The sequence below is a fragment of the Elephas maximus genome, chromosome 14 (genome assembly GCF_024166365.1).
Source record: "Elephas maximus indicus isolate mEleMax1 chromosome 14, mEleMax1 primary haplotype, whole genome shotgun sequence".
In the NCBI taxonomy this organism is placed as follows: domain Eukaryota; kingdom Metazoa; phylum Chordata; class Mammalia; order Proboscidea; family Elephantidae; genus Elephas; species Elephas maximus.
In genome coordinates, this window is record NC_064832.1 from 78,611,566 (window position 1) to 78,623,154 (window position 11,589).

An 11,589-nucleotide genomic window follows, 5' to 3' on the forward strand; every position below is an offset into this window, starting at 1 on the left:
TAAATACCATTTAGTTATATAGCTACTGTAAGAGGAAAATGCATACATTCAAATCCAGGATATTTGGATATATACATAATATTTTAACTCAAATGATACATATACCTCATTAGAAGCCTAAGAATATGAGTTAGAGCCTAAGAACAGTAGAGTCTGAAGTACTCTACTGAAGTTTAAACATATAGGCTTTTAGCCCCATATCGAAGTTTCCTTACTTCTTTGATATCTTACAGAGTTTTCAGGGGCAAAACCCCTTCAGAAATAATTTTTAGTTTACTCAGTGAAGAATGCACGTGCCCCTTGGGTTTCTGCTTTCTCAATTTCTTTAAGTTGCCATTGTTCAATTTACTCCACTACCAAGATCTGGTCCCATTCTGTTTTGTTGGTTCGTTTTCAATTGTTTTAAAGCAACTGATTACATGAACCCTGGTGTCAGAGCCCTTTTAGCTATCCACAGTTTTTCCAGTTCAAACGGACTACCACCTCCCTATGAACTGCACTTAAACTAGTTTTAAGTGCCACACTCTCTGCTTGGATCCATACAAAGTCTTAGTCCTCATCATTTTGGGCACCTAACCAATGGTGGACTTAGACCTAGGGACACTGTAAATCACTATGCATGTAAATTTCTGTTCCTATGTCCCCCAAAATTCCACAAGATATATCATCAGTTCAGCACAGATCATGACATCTTCATCTATATTCTTTTAGCTCAAATCCTCTAGCTGCAGAAGGGGATTCACATGTAAGCGTTGCCAGGGGTAATCTAAAAGAGCCTGAAACAGCAGAATAGAAAAAGAAAGAAGGCAAGCAAGGATTTGATTTCAGATAAGGCTAGTACTAGCTAAAACAGTACTAGCTAGAGAGTGTGAATTGAACCACAGAGTTTTTTCACCTGGAGGAAAGGAGAATTGGGTTTTGCTCTGCATGTTGGTAAAACATTTACTACTGTTCCCAGAAGGAATTGTGTACTGTGAGACGGTTCCAGTAGCCCAGGGGCAAAGTGTGAGTCAGTGTTAGCAGCACTGAAGGCAATGCATACAGCAGCTGGGTAAATTGTACCACTCAACAGTAAACACAGCCCCAGGGGGGATTTGTGTGGGGCACCAACAGTGTCTGCTTCCATGTCAGATTGCCTAATTGTGTTCTCTAATATCTATGAGTCACCTAGTGTAAAGCAGCCTTTTTTAATTTTAATTTTCGTGTTTAAGAAACATTTTACTAATGTGTTAATATTTCAGTGAAGTATGGCAACATGTTTAAAGGCAGACAGACACAGTATTACAGACTACAAAGTAACAGAGGAATTTTGTACAATTAAAACACTACCCAGACCTATGGAATTTATCGAAGAAATAACGAACCCATTAAAGAAATTAAACCTGAAAGATTAAATCCAGCATTAAAAAAAAAAAACCCAGTGCCGTCGACTGGTATTAGCACCTATAATATCTCTGAAAGTAAAACTTTTAACTGTTTCATTCTCTTCTATTTTTTAAGTTTCTTCCAAATACAATGCTCTCCAAACCCCAAAACGAACTAAGGGCTTAAGAAGCCCTGATATTAAGAATGTACAACCAAAAGGAGGTTAGAAATACTGAGTTAGGCTTGAGAATTTTATTCAGAAATCACTTGACTTACTTTACTTGAACCAGTCAGTCATAAGATTTCTCTGCGTGGAATACTGGATATAAGGAAGGCCCATGATTCATAAGGGGTGACAGCTAGGACAGTTAAAAATTAGCAATATACAATTTTTCCCATAAGTTATCTTTATAACAAAATATAATTAAAATATTTAATAAAAAAATAACAAAATATAATTAAAATATTTAATACACTTGCTTATTACATATTCAGGGAGACAGCAGGGACATTTACGTGTTTGAGGCTTTAGGATTCACTTTATTGTGCTTAGTTATTTTTGTAATGAACTTACAACACATCACATCTTTCCAACAGTCATGGTAATGCAGTCATAACAAAATTTTCAAAACAAACAAACTGGAAATGGCATGGAAATAAATAACATACGTGGATGGAGGGAAGGGAGCATTGATGGAAGGATAGATGGACAGAAGGATGAACAAACTTACTCTCCAGCTAATGCCTTTCAAAAACCTTCATTCGAGAAATATTTACTTTGAGCTCTATACGAGCTTTATACAGAGTACTTCTTTAAGTATCCCAGATTTTAACTGCTGTTTTGACATTTCAAGCTGCCGTCAATCTTTTCCTAGAAACATATCTCCATTGCTTGTCCAATTCAATCAGGTTTAATTAGGAAAAATTGCTGTAATAAAACAAAGAACATTTTACATAATTTTTCCAATGAGCTTTGGTTAGAGAAATTGAAGAGCAGAAACAGGTCTTCTTAAGATGTGAGGCATGCCATGGCAAAACTGATAGTTCTTGGAGATCTGGGAGATGCATTACCAAAAGGACGAATACAACCTACCCCTCACCTAAATCAAGGAGAAAAAGCATTTTATTAATTTGGGGGAATAAGACTGAACATTGGCTAAAATATGACTTGTTGAAGTCTAAAGTCACCTGGGAACCTGGCCCAAGGAACAAAGAGAACCCGATGGTGGCAGACAAATAACTTTGCAGTGGGCTGACCAACAGCCTACTTTACTAAAAAACTAAAAAAAAAGTTGTTTTTTTTTTTTTATAAAAATATGAAATGCTTCCTTCTGTTTTCTCAGAAACTAACCAAAAGATTACAGATTCCTACGCAATACAGAGACACAAAGTAGATGCTGAGAGGCTAGAGGTCACCCCAGGCATGGAATTTTAGAAAGTTAGTCCTTGAAGTAAATGGCACCATGGCTCTGGCAGCAGATACACAGGAATGATGCTCTGGAGAGGAGGTAGGGGACGCTGCAGTTAGCCAGTGGATAGACAAGGATCCTAATTTGAGGTGCAATCTTTCATTCTAAGATTCATCTTCCACCGGTGGTGCAGTGGTTAAAAGCTCGGCTGCTAACCAAAAGGTCAGCAGTTATAATCCACCAGTTGCTCCTTGGAAACCCTATCGAGCAGTTCTACTCTGTCCTATACGGTGGTAATCAGTCAGAATCAACTCTATGGCCACGGGTTTCTGGGGGCTCACGCCTCTGTCTCCATATATGGTAAGTTCAATAACTCGAAGTCGTTTCTCAATGGGATCTGTCAGAAGGCCTTGGGGAGCATGTATGTTCTCACTCTGCTTTTGAAAATACTTGGAGGCTTTCTTTAGAACCTTCTCATAATCAGTTTCCATGCATAAAAAGATGATGTATGCTGCTATACAAGCCAACAGCCTTCAAGATATGATTGGCCTCCAAGCTTCTCTGCTTCTGCATAAACTTTATTTAAAATTCTAATTATTTTTTCAAACTGTTGTCTATCAATCTGGTTCTCCAGCTCTGCGGTGAGCTTGGTCTGGAACTGCTGTAGTCTCGCTGAATGAAGACCCTCCCCGATACTGGCGGACATCCGCCCTTGCTGCGGCCTCATGGGGAGGACAGGATGGGCCGCGCCGCCCCCTCTGCCCTCCAGCCGCTGTCGTTCTGCCTTTCCCATGACTTACGTCCTCCTAAAGCAGTTTTAAATAGGATTTGTTTCTCCTAATCTCTTCTTTAGTCTCACGATTGCCTAGTTTACCTTAACCACAGGTACAAAGCAGTTACCCAGACATTTCTTTTTCTCATACCCTATATTAGAAAGGGTTTGGGTTTTATTTATTTATTTATTTTTGATTTGTATATCCAAACTTAAGGTGCCCTGGTGACGCAATAGTTAATGTGCTGGACTGCAAGACGGAGGTTCGAAACCACCAGGGGCTGTGTGGAGGAAAGACGTGGCAGACAGTTTGGGAGAAAAATGTGACAGTCTGACTCCACGGACATTTGCAGCCTAGTAAACGGTACGTGGTCGCTAAGAGTCAGAAATGATGCGATGGTAGTGGGTTTGGTTTATATTCAAACTTATCCCACGACCAGTTGCTGTCTTCAAAATAAGCCCTGAATGGGAAGAGAAGGTAAACTTTCTAAAAAGATAAAAGGTCTGCCAATCCATGCAACAACTATATTGTCACCTGCCAGTTATATGTTACAAAGATACTTGGACAAGGGAAGGAAAATAAAAACAGAATTGAATGAAAAAAAAAATCAGAGTTCTCAACTGAGAATAAATTTTCACTAGGTGGGCTAGCTTGCTGATTATTGCTGAATATTGTCACGTTCCTGCATAGAGAAAAGATTTCATGCTTGTGTAGCAAAGAAAAAACAAAAAAACAGGGAACTGTAGGGCCTAAAGGGAGTATCACCAAGGTCACCAGCACCAGTCATCATTAACTCTGAATCATGGCGACCCCAGTGTGTCACAGTGGAACTGTGCTCCCTAGAGTTTTTAAAGACTGATTTTTCACAAGTAGCTTGCTACACTTTGTTCCTAGACACGACTTGGTAGGCTCAAACCTATAAACTTTTGGTTAGCAGCCAAGCGCGTTAACCATTTGCTCTATACAGGACTCCTTCTGACAGATCCCACGGTACTGTTTTATTAATTAGGATAAAATAGCTTTATCTATATTTCAGTATCTCTGTTACTTTTTTCTAGCTCTTTCTAGATCTTTCAGAGATCTCTGACCAAGTGTCCTAAGGAGGAAGGATTCCAAGTAAAGTCTGTAGCTTTTGTTGATTTAGACCCTCAGATGATGTCATATTCAATACATTAAGTTATTACATGTCAAAAGTAACTTTCCAAACTTTCCTGTTGTTGTTGGGTTTTGTACAGTCGGTTCCAACTCACAGAGACTCTGCACAACAGAACAAAATGCTACCTGGTCCTTTGCCATCCTGACAATCATTGCTAGGTTGTAGCCCATTGTTGCAGCCACTGTATCTTTCAAACTTTAAAGTGCTTCAATAGATTTTTCACAGTTTGCCTCTGTCTGGATGAAATTATGCAGCTTGCCTAACTTTTTTCTTATTCTTCAACTGACTTCATTGCCAAACACCTAAATGATCCAAGCCTTAGGTTCAGTGAATAAAATATTATACAGCCAAGAAAGTGGTGTCTGCTTACACACGTACATGGAAATGTAAAAGGGTCATGATCACAACTCAAATATATCATTCATAAAATGTATTAAATATGGTATATGTTGGTTCTTAAAAGCATATTTTCATTTATATAGGCAATAAAAGATACTCAACTATCTTGCCTGTGACTGTGATTCTTACTTTGTTTGGAAGTAGGACATGTAAAGCAGGTTTTTACTTCCCTAGCACCTTTTCTCAGTTGGGTGTTTCAAAGTATAGCCTATATATATTTAATTATTTGATCTTCTGTCTTCACTGCCTTTTGCAAGGTTAAGTTACTTTTACATTACAAAAAAAAAAAAAATGTGAAAGTATTGAAGTCTCAAAAGCTGCATATAGAGGCAGCATTAACCACGAACACACCGTGTCCTGCGTTTAGTCTATCCCAAATGCAGAGCTCTGCTTAATGCTTTCAAGTGTCGTAACTTGTGTTACTGTCATAAGGCCGCTTGGTAGACCTCAGCAGGACAGCAAAATGTGTGCTCTTTGTTAGAAACTAGGATTTTGTAAAGGCTTTAACACAAAGACCTAACAATGAACACCTTTTCCAGTCTTTGTGGTTGGTGAAGCTCTGTTTTAGAGAGAAAATTGTTGGTGAAGCTCTGTTTTAGAGAGAAAATACAAAAGGCTATTACTGTTCAACTGGAAAAATCTAACTCAAAACTATATTTTGTTAAATAAATATACTGAAGAATTGGATATTTGTATTATTATTTATACTTGAGATTCCAACAGTAGAAATAGTAATACCTTAACCTGCGCCTTTTACACATATGCAAATCAAGCTTGAAAATTTAACTGAAAAATAAAATTGCCTTTATCTACTTTTTTTTTACAGAATGTAACATTTAAAGAAAAGTGTTAAAATTACTTTTAAAAATTTCCAAAAATTGAAATAATAATATATTTACACTGTGTTACTTTTAGAAGCCAAAGAAATACACTGTGGTTGTTAGCTGCCGTTGAGTCAGTTCTGACTCACAACAACCCCCATGTGTGCAGAGTAGTACCGCTCCATGCTCCATAGGATTTTCAAGGCTGTGACCTTTCTGAAGAATACATGGCTTGTCTTCTGAGATGCCTCTGGTTGGGTTCAAACCGCCAAACTTTTGGCTAATAATTAAGCACTAAACCATTTGTGCCACCCAGGGCTTAAACTAATATGCAGGTATGTCTAACGTTCTTTTATCAAAGATTATAGGCCCCTCTTCCTGGCCTGGTTCTAAAGACAGGCAATGCCATGAGTCTGATCTTATTCCCATAATATAATTTCTTGTATTTTTACTTGCATACAAGTTAAGCATTGATATAAATATACAATGAGTTGTTTCTGTTATTTCATGTAGGTTTTGTAAAATTATAACATGCTACTCTACACTTTTGTTAAATCTCCACTAGTAATGTATTTTATAAGGTGATGGGACAGTTAAGCAGTAAGCTGCTAAACCAAAGGTTGGAGGTTCAATCCTACCCAGTGCCTCCAATCTATAAAGAGCTGGCTACTTCCATAAAGATTACAGCCAAGAAAATGTACTCCACTGCGTGGGGTCCTATGTGTACAAATCAACTTGACACCTGTCATGGATTGAATTGTGTCCTCTTAAAAGCAACTTGACCAGACCATGATTCCCAGTGTTGTGTGCTTGTCCGCCAGTTTGTCATCTGACAAAGTGTTGTGTGCTTGTCTGCCAGTTTGTCATCTGATGTGGTTTTCCTACGTGTTGTAAATCCTACCTCTATGATACTAATGAGATGGGATTATCGGCAGTTATGTTAATGAAGCAGGGCTCAATCTGCAAGATTAAGTTGTGTATTAAGTCAATATCTTTCAAGATATAAAAGAGAGAAGCGAGCAGAGAGGGGGACCTCATACCACCAAGAAAGTAGTGCCAGGAACAGAGCACATCCTTTAGGCCTGCGGTCCCTGCAATGAGAGGATCCTAGGCCAGGGGAAGATCAAAGACAAGAACCTTCCTACAGAGCAGATGGAGAGAGAAAGTCTTTCCTTGGAGCTGGCACCCTGAATTCAGACTTGTAGCCTACTAGACTGTGAGAGAATAAATTTCTATTTACTAAACGTATCCACTTGTAGTATTTCTGTTATAGCAGTGTTAGATAATTAAGACAGCACCCAACAACATAACACCAATTTTATTTTCCGATAATTGTAAATTATTAGTTTTGATGGCTAAGCATTTAACTTTGTGAGTAGATATATTTATTTTATCTATTCTCTGTGTTATGGGCATTTGCTCTGTTTCCCATGTCTCTGGCATTACAACAATACCAGAATGAATGTTCAGATCTAAGTGGCCTAGTATGTGTATAATGGATTGTATGGGGCACTCAACTAAGAGCACAATTGTTGGGTCACTGGTTAAGCATGTTTCAGTTTAAATGGAGCCTGACAAATTGCTCTCGAAATGGTTTTATCAATTTATCTCCTCAGAAGCAGTTAATGACTACCATTTTATCTTTATTCCTTTTAATATTTGATCCTGCCATATCTGTTAATATTCCCCAAGCTTATGGTTTGAGAAAAAAAAAAAAAAAAAAAAAACTTCAGTTTATACTTTCCTGGTTACTTTTAATATTGAGATTCTTTTCAGATGGTTATTTGTTATAAAGATTTTCAGTTCTTAAATTTTTAATTTGTATTCATAGACTTTGTTCAATACTCAGGTTATTTATCTTTTTCTTTATACATTTTGGAGATACAAATTTTCTGTGATGTTATGAAAAGTTCTCTCAATCTGTTGCTAGGATCTTGTTGCCTGAGTTTTCTTCTTTTCTCTCTGTCCTTAATGAGAGATCCACTACTCTGAATTCAGTTTGTAATTATATGTCACTTACCTCAAATAAAAATACTAAAATAAAACTCATGCCTTTCAAGATTTCTGTAAAATATTCAGTCATTTTCATATATCATATCTCATTAAACTATTTTCCATCTGGAAACAGTTATTAAATGCCCTTCTATCATTCATGTTCCTTAGCCTTTTTTTTTCATATTTTCTTGTTTTTATTTTGCTGTGCTTTATTCTGTGGAATTTTCTTTACTCTAGTCTTCAGATTCATTAACTCTACGTTCATCTATGACAACTTTATATTTAATCAATACTGAACAATATTCTACTGTAGTCTACAGGGTTTTAATTGATTAATTTTCAGAAGTAGATCACCAGGCCTTTATTTCTAGTCTGTCTTAGTCTGGAAGATCCAATGAAACCTGTCCACCATAGGTGACCCTGTTGGTATTTGAAATACTGGTGTCATAGGTTCCAGCATCATAGCAACACAAGCTACCACAGTACAATAGGTAGACTGATAGAAAGATGGTGGATCTTGGAAATAAGTGGTTATAAATATTTATAAAGAGATATTTGAATGAATATAATTTTCATATCTTTGGGCAAATACCTAGAAATGAAATTACTGAGTCATATGGTAAGTGTGCACAGACTTTATAAGAAACCGACAAATTATTTTTTATAGTGACAGCACAATGTTGCCTCACTGGCAGAAATGTATGAGAGTTCCACTTCTTTCACACCCTCACCAGCACTTCATATTGACAGGGTTTGTGATTTTAGCCATTTAGTAATATTTAGTGCTCTCACATTGTGGATTTAAATTGCATTTCACTAAGGATTAATAACATTACCATCTTTTCATGGACTTTTTTGCCATATGTTTATTTTCTTTGATGAAGTATTTGTTTAAATATTTCACCCACTTATTGATTTGCCTATAGACTTATTGAGTTTGGAGAGTTTTTATATACTCTGGATGCAAGGTTTTTATTAGATATATATTTTGAAAATATTTCATCAAAGCCTTTTGCTTACTTGTTTTTTTTTTTTTTTTTTGAACAGTAACTTTAAAAGAGTAGAAACCCTGGAGGAGCAGTGGTTAAGAGCTACGGCAGCTAACCAGAAGGCCGACAATTTGAATCCACCAGGCCCCTTGGAAACCCTATGAGGCAGTTCTACTCTGTTCTTTAGGGCCGCTGTGGTTCGGAATTGACTTGACAGCAACAGGTTTGGTTAAAAGATCAGAAGTTTTAGTTTGATGAAAGCCAGTTTATCATATTTTCTTTGATTGTGCTTTTTGAAGATTTTGCAAAATCTAAGGAAACAAAAGTGTTCTATATTTTTCAATACCATTTTTTTGGTTGTAGGTTTAGCCTTTAAGTCTAGTGTCCATTTTGAAGTGATTGTTTTACATATGGTGTGTCCTTTGGATTGAAGTTCAGGTTTTTATCATATGCGTGTCCAATTATTCCCATTTCATGCAGTTTTAGAAGAGAAAAATGTCTCAAATCAACAATCTGAACACCATAATTTTTCTGCAATAATAAATCACATCAGATAGATGTTTATTTTATTTTTCTATATATAATTATAATCTGGAGAGTATATGGTCATGGTATACCATCTGTGTGTCTATGAGTGTACATGTGTGTGCGTGTTCATGCACGTGTGTGTGTGTGTGTGTGTGTGTGTGTTGGAGGTGGTGTCAGTGATTAGGAAACACACGACTGATCTTACTATAGTTTGGCCGTCTTGATAATACTTTAAATTGGGTGAATTTATTCTTTGTGTGAAATACTAGTTCCTAACCCTATTTTAAATGTTTTATTATTTACTGTTTCTGATTAGAAGCAAATGGGATATGCGTGGAACAAACAATATGGAAATTCACTATCTCTTCAACCCCGGTGGTATAGTGGTTAAGTGCTATGACTGCTAACCAAAGGGTTGACAGTTCGAATCCACCAGGCACTCCTTGGAAACGCTGTGGGGCAGTATTTCTCTGTCCTATAGGGTCACTATATGGTGGTGCAATGGTTAAGTGCTACGGCTGCCAACCAAGAGATTGGCAGTTTGAATCCACCAGGCGCCCCTTGGAAACTCTATGGGGCAGTTCTACTCTGTCCTATTTGGTCGCTATGAGTCAGAATTGACTCGACAGCAGTGGATATAGGGTCACTATGAGTTGGAATCAACTCGATAGCACTGGGTTTGGTTTTTGGTTTTGGTTCAAACCTTTAATGTACTGCCCATTTTATTTCGTTTTGTTTTAACCCCTAAGCAAGACTTCATGCGCTTTATGCACACTGTCATTGGAACCTTTTCCTAATATTATATTTTCAACAAGAGAAAATCTATTTTTCTTTGGAAATGACAAGGGTTATTGACATAGGAAAGTTATTAATATGTTTATTTAATTTTGATGAAAATAGTTACAGTAAGAATTCCTTTTCTAAAGCAGGCATAAAGTGCATCTCATGTAGAATTGAATTTTATCCTTTTACTTACTATTCACATTTTCTTAACAGGCACATTCAAAATGTGGATTGTAAATAATGTAAAGCCACAAAGAGCTGTGGATACACGCTCTTAAAACTGATAGAAAAATTGGCAAACTTTGAGTACATGGACTTTTAAAAACAAGGTCATTTCTCAATAGGATTTTAGATCAAGAAAGAAAGATTGTCATGGGAATACATTCCAATACACTTTTCTAAAAACTTACCTCAGTATATATCTATAGTGCACTGTTTCCTATTAGCTTGAAAGTTTCAGTGCCTTTGTGTGAGAGGGAAATAATATCTGGATTTTAAAAATCCATCGCCTAATTTTAACATAAGAAAAAAAAGTAAAATATTAAGAAATAAAAATGCTTCTAATTTCATAGCATCATAAAAATGGATTCTAGCTTAGAATCCGTCCATGGTTCTACCCATGTAAGTAACCTAGCTCTTTCATTTATGTGACATATGGTGACCTAATCACGTCTTTAATTTATTTTCTAATCTACTTCTAACTAAGCATTATACTAAACAGGAATTTTCTCACCAAGCTTACATTCAGCGGTCCACACCTGCGTTAGCCATTCTAAACAAATGATTCATGTGATAGCGGCAGCTCACTCCATCAGAAAATGGCATTTTCACTTGCTCTGTCACTTCATTGTACCCGTCATCTCCAAACGTAAGGTCACAGCTGTTCTGTGACATTTTTTACACAATGGAAAATCAGCCTGTTCCATAGAGAAATAAAAAGGAATTAAATAACCTGACATTTGAAAGTGGAAAGAAAGCATTTGAGAGACATAATTTTACATGGATCTCATGTAAAAACAACATCAGTGTTAAAGAAATGAGAAGGAATATTTTCTTAGGCCAATTATAATTCTTGAACCTAACAAGGCCATCGTTGTTATTCACTTTTCCAGCCTACAAAGAAGCTGATGAGCTCACAAAACCTCTCCAACAAATATCTCCAGTTATTAGAGCACATAGAAAACCCCAGGAGAAAAAGAGTAGTTCCTACAGCTAAAACTTCTGTCTTATTACAGTATTTAAAAACATAATCCTTCTACAAATCTATATTTTACACATATGCACACACACAGACATGAATTTATGTGTATTTTTTGTATGTTTATTTTTGATGCACATTGTCTGATATATTTGCTTTCTGCCATAATAACC

The 11,589-nt window shown here is 36.6% G+C and overlaps 1 pseudogene; it reads right to left on the minus strand.

The window, feature by feature from the left end:
* Positions 1–693: 693 nt before the first annotated feature.
* LOC126058094 (golgin subfamily A member 7-like) lies at positions 694–11,112 on the minus strand (annotated as a pseudogene).
* Positions 11,113–11,589: the final 477 nt, after the last annotated feature.